The sequence below is a fragment of the Pteropus vampyrus genome, unplaced genomic scaffold (genome assembly GCF_000151845.1).
Source record: "Pteropus vampyrus isolate Shadow unplaced genomic scaffold, Pvam_2.0 Scaffold631, whole genome shotgun sequence".
Taxonomy (NCBI): Eukaryota; Metazoa; Chordata; class Mammalia; order Chiroptera; family Pteropodidae; genus Pteropus; species Pteropus vampyrus.
This window is the reverse complement of record NW_011889412.1, coordinates 237,983-243,716: the sequence shown is the minus strand read 5'-3', so window position 1 is coordinate 243,716 and position 5,734 is coordinate 237,983. Positions and strand designations below refer to the sequence as shown.

Below are 5,734 nucleotides of genomic sequence, written 5' to 3'. Positions count from 1 at the left end.
CTGTTTTGCAAGAATGGTTTGAGTTGGCTCTTTGGTTAGGCAAAATATAAAGCCAGTGATGATCCATTGTCCTGGAGGAAGGAAGCAAATGGGGCATGTTTTATGGCTAAGTCTTAGTCTAATCCCAGGTATGTGGTTGGCTGTGGAGAAGAGGTTGGAGAAATATGTTTTGGGGGCCAAGGATCCTACTTGAATGAAAAGAATTTAACATTCAGACTACTTCTCTCTTGGGGTTTAACATTATTTGACACTTTTGATGCCTGAGATGGTCAGCAGGCAGGAAGGGACACCGAGGCTTCCCAACAGGCAGCTTAACCTGACAGTGAGGGAAGCCTAGAATGGCCATTTGGACTCCACACTAGTACTGAAATCATCATATTGGAAAGGCTGGTCTGGGCTGACTGTGTCCAAGGTGGGAAACTCTTCCTGACCTAGTCACCTAGCACTTTGAGTGAGCTTTGGGAACAATAACTGTGTGTATATGAGAAACACAGAGGTGAAACTTCAGGACTCAAGGCCTTTAGAGGTGTGGTAAGACCACTATAACACCCAGGAGGCATGAAACAGTGGAAAGAACTCTAATCTAGTGGTAAGAAAACCTGAGTTTTTGTCCTAGATCTGCTATTGCTTATGAGCATTATTACTGAGTTATTGAGTGTTAGTGAGTATGCCATTTCCTTTTCTCTGAACCTTAGTTTCCTGTTTCTAAAATAAGGGGGTTGGATTAATGGTCCATTGCTTGGGATTCTATGAGTGTTACTTTGGGAGGCAACCTTTATGAGATTAGGAGTGCATTTTCATGAGGAAGGTGTGTTGACTAAAAGAATACATAATGTCCATCAGGTATATTTATGACAAAAATTACAGGCCTGTTTTTTTAAGTACCACTGGCATCTTGTTTTGGAATCTGGGTCCTGATCCTTTTTTCTTTGGAAATAAGCAGCAGGTGGCTTGGCAGAAGAGAGAACAGGTGTGGAAAGAGCTAACAGGGGCTTTGGAAAAATGACAGACTTGCTTTCTTGAAATACACTTCACCCTTCAATCAAATGACTTGTGTAGATTTCCATAAAAAAAAAAACCTTATGGTAAATATAGATTCATTAAAGGGTCTTAAAAATAGGCTTGGGCTGCAGGCTTGGGTGGGGTATACAATGCAACTTTCCTCTTTCTCCTACCCTTTCATTTTCTTTACTTCACTTGTCCTAGAGCTTTTATCTTATTTTATTTATTTATTTATTTATTTTTAATTTTTAATTTTTTAGGCAAGGCAACCCTTGGTTGTTGACCTCACGGATTGCAAGGAACTTGTCAGCTTACAATCCCTTATTTTTTATGCTTACAGCACCTGGTCTTCCTGGGTGGTCTCCCATCCAAGTACTAACCAGGCCAGACCCTGCTTAGCTTCTGAGATCAGATGGGATCAGGCTCGTTCAGGGTAGTATGGCCCTAAACAAGAAGAAAGGTTTTATCTTAAAAGGTGATGTGTCCAGACTCTTTGGTTACAAATAACTGATTGGCTAGTTTACTTCAAAACGTATTTATTTTTTGAGTGATGGATACTGGAATAGTGACAGCTTTAAAAGAACAACTGAATAACTGAGTCGAGAGAGCGGGCTGCCCTGATTCATCAGGCCACCTGGGGGCCTTTTCTCTGTTGTGCTGCTGTGAGATGTCCCTCTGTATTTGTCTCAGCTCAAAATTCAGGTTCACCAGAATGAAATTCTGATTGCTCAGCTTAGGTCCTATATCTACCTTGTGGTCAGGGGAGGAGTCCTGTGATTAACAGCCCCACTGGAGGAGCATGGAATGGGTGGGGCAGCCCCACAGAAGTGCGTGCATACATGCATGTGTGTGTGTGGTAGGAGTGGGGTTGAGGAGTAAGGTGATGGGCAGATAAATGTTACAGACTCTTAGGGTCCAGAACTTCTCAGGGATAACTACAAGTGACAGCAAATTCGGGCATCAACAAAATGCTCCCCTGAACAGCTGGGTAATTTCAGGAGCTTTGAGGGCTGGCTGGCCAGTGGTTGGTTTGTATTATAGAGGGTGAAGTCAATGTTTTTTTCTTCTTATGAACCTTATAAATATTTGGCATTCAATAATATTCATTGATTGACTGAGTGACTGAATGAATGACACAGCTGTTCCATGAGCTAAGAAAGGACTTCTGTTCTACATTAGCCTGAATTAAATTAGTTTAGAAATACTTAATTTTGAATCTTTTAGCTGTAGGTGATTGAGGTTTATCCATGCTGTCTTTAGCAAAAAGATCATCCTTGCTGAGATGTCATTTCTGACAGGCAGGGACCAACTTCAACCAAGACTTCTGCCTCTTATTTTCCCTCTACTCTGAACTCTGCTCCATTCTTCTATTCAAATGTGGCAGTTTTTCATTCTTTAATTTTCGGTCCACCTTGTCAGAAAATCATGCCTCCAGTGTTTGTATCTCCTCTATTCAAGAGTCCAGGATGGCTGAGACTGAGTTACGTTCATTTCCGTTCTAAACCCAGAGTGTCTACGTGGACCAGCTTAGGCCAGGGGGCCTGCATCTGGCTCAAACAACCCAAATGGCTAAAAGTGTGCTTGGGCAGGGGGCGCACCTATGTTACCATGTGGATTTGGCTATAGGAGCACATCTTGGAAAAGAAAGGACGTTTAAGCAGATAGCACAATTGGTGTCTCTTACAGAAGCCAAATAACAATATTTGCTTATATTTGAATAGTGATTTAAGAATACTTGATATTGGATCATTCTGTTAAGATGATATAGAAGGTAGACGCTGTGCTCGCCAACTCCCATGACCACATCAAAATTACAACAGAACTACAGAACAACCATCAATGGGAGTCACCTGAGGACTGGCTGAGCAGAAATCCTACAGATAAAAGGGCTGGAAACACGAAATAGGCCAGTCCCACAACTGTGTGTGGTGGTCAAGAATCGGGAGGGCCATCTTGGCTGCAGAGCCCCACAGCCCTCCCGCCCCGGGGAGCAAGAGGTCCCAGCTCCACGCTGGGTGCCCCAGCCCAGGGTTCCAGAGCCAGGAAGAGAAGTCCCCACAACCTCTGTCTGTGAAAACCAGTAGAGATTGTGGCTGAGATAGAGGGCTATGGGAGTTGCGGACATTCTGCTTAAAGGGCCCATGCATGGACTTACCACTGACAGTCTCACTCACTCTGAGCTCTGGTGCTGGGGCACCAGCTTGAGGAGTGCCAGGGACATATGGGGGAAGATCTGAGCTATCTGGCTTCGGGGAGAGGGCTAGAGGGGCGGTTTTCTCCCAGACAGAAGTGCTGGCAGTATTCATTGTTCTTTTGTTGAGTGCTCCCCATTCTCAGTGTGCAAACAACAAGGCCTGCCATGCTTGAGTCTCTATCAACCTTGTTAACACAGGTTGCCCTGCCCTGGTGATTCCCTGAGACCCTGCCCCTCCCAACTTGCGGGCCCACCCAAGCCACTTCCAGTGGTTTATTCCATACGAATGGCCTGTTTTGGCTCATGCTGCAGACTTTCCTAAAATCTCTAAAAGGCTCACAAAACCCAAAGCAGCATCTGGCCTCGGCGTGCCTGGTACCTTTTGTTGAACAGCCCCAAGATTGGCACTAGTGGCAGCCAGCCTCGATTCCTGGCTTGGCCTCAAGGCACATCTAAGCCCAGCACTGGTGGGTAGCATCTGTGGCATGCTTAATGACTCTTACCAGGTGGCCCTAAAAGTGCACAGGCTGCTGCTAAACTTGGCCTGCAGCTGGGCTCCTCCCGGGAGGCCCTTGGGCCGGCATAGCTGGTGGCCTGTTTTGACTGGAGCACCATCCAGGGCTGCATCTGAGGAGGACACACTCAAAGACTGGGCAGGCAGTAGAGCCCTGCTAAAGTGAATCCTGCTCCGTTGAGTTGGGCCTTCACCAGCCAGCCCTCACAACTAATCAGCCTAAGGGTCCATCCCTCCCACTGACATGCAAACAGCAATCAAGGCTCAACTACAACAGGAGGGCACACACAACTCACAAGGGACACATCTTTTGCACCTGGCCAGGTGATCAGGGAAGACTATGCCACTGGGCCCCACAGAACATCTACTACATAAAGCCACTCTACTAAGACCAGGACACTTAGAAGCCCTACTTAATACATAGAAACAAACACAGGAATAAAGCCAAAATGAGGAGACAAAGAAATATGTCCCACCATGAAAGAACAGAACAAAGCTCCAGAAAAAGAACTATACAAAATGGAGACAAGCAATCTACCAAATATAGAGTTAAAAACACTGGTTATAAGGATGCTCAATAACCTTAGGGGAAGAGTAGATGAACTCAATGAGAACTTTAACCAAGAGATAGAAAACATAAAAATGAAGTTAGAAAACATTAAAAAGTACCAGTCAGAATGAAGAATACAATAACTAAAATGAAGAATATATTAGAGGAACTCAAAAGTAGATTAGATGATGCAGAGATCAAATCAGCAATTCAGAAGATAATGTAGCATCAGAACAGTAATAAAGAAAAAAATTCAAAAAAATGAGGATAGTTTAAGGGGCCTCTGAGACAACATTGAGTGTACATTCGCACCATAGGGGTACCAGAAGAAGAAGAAGAGAGAGCAAGGAATTGAAAACCCATTTGAAGAAATAATGATGGAAAACTTCCCTAACCTGCTGAAGGAAATAGACATACAACCCCAGGAAGCTCAGAGTCCCAAACAAGATGAACCCAAAGAGGCCCACACCAAGACACATCATAATTAAAATGCCAAAGGTTAAAGACAAAGAGAGAATCTTAAAAGCAGCAAAAGAAAAGCAGTTATTTACCTACAAGGGAACTCCTACAAGACGGTCAGTTGATTTCTCAACAGAAACTTTGCAGGCCAGAAGGAACTGACACAAAATATTAAAAGTGATGAAAAGCAAGGGCCTACGACTAAGATTACTCTACCCAGCAGTTATCATTTAGAATCAAAGGACAGATAAAGAGCTTCTCAGAAAGAAAAAGCTAACAGAGTTCATCACCACAAAACCAGTATTACAGGAAGTGTTAGAGGGACTTTTGTAAGAAGAAGAAAAAATATGTATCAAAAATATGAATAAAAAAATGGCGATAACTACATATCTATCAATAAGTACTTCAAATGAAAAAGAATTAAATGCTTCAGATAAAAAGACACACACAGGATGAAAGTGATGAAAAAAGATGTTTCATGAAAATGGAAATGAAAAAAAATCTGGAGTAGTAATACTTACACTAGACAGAATGGACATTAAAAAGCTATAACAAGAGACAAAGAATGGTCTAGTAATTTCACTTCTGGGTATTTATCCGAAGAAACCCAAAATAGTAATTTGAAGGGGCATGCGCATCCATATGTTCGCTGCAGCATTATTTACAATAGCCAAGATATGGAGGCAACCTGGTGTCCATCAATGGATTATGGATAAAGAAGTGGTGCATATATAGGATGGAATATTACTCAGGCATTATATTAAATAAAATAATGAAATCTTGTAATCTGCAACAACATGGATGGACCTAGAGGGTATTGTGCTGGGTGGAGTAAGTCTGATAGAGACAGATACCACATGATTTCACTTACATGCGGACTCTACAGAACAAAATAAGCAAATAAAACAGAAAAATCTCAGAGATACAGAGAATATTTTGAGGATTATCAGATTAGAGGGTGGTTGGGGGGTGTGGGTAAAAGAGGGGAAGGATTAAGAAGTACAAATTGGTAGTT

At 42.8% G+C, this 5,734-nt stretch overlaps 1 non-coding gene across 1 annotated transcript; it reads right to left on the bottom strand.

Annotated features, from left to right (window-relative positions):
* Nucleotides 1–1,333: 1,333 nt before the first annotated feature.
* On the bottom strand, nucleotides 1,334–1,452 carry LOC111733742. Its single transcript, XR_002778146.1, has one exon. It is a non-coding gene; the product is annotated as a 5S ribosomal RNA (ribosomal RNA).
* Nucleotides 1,453–5,734: the final 4,282 nt, after the last annotated feature.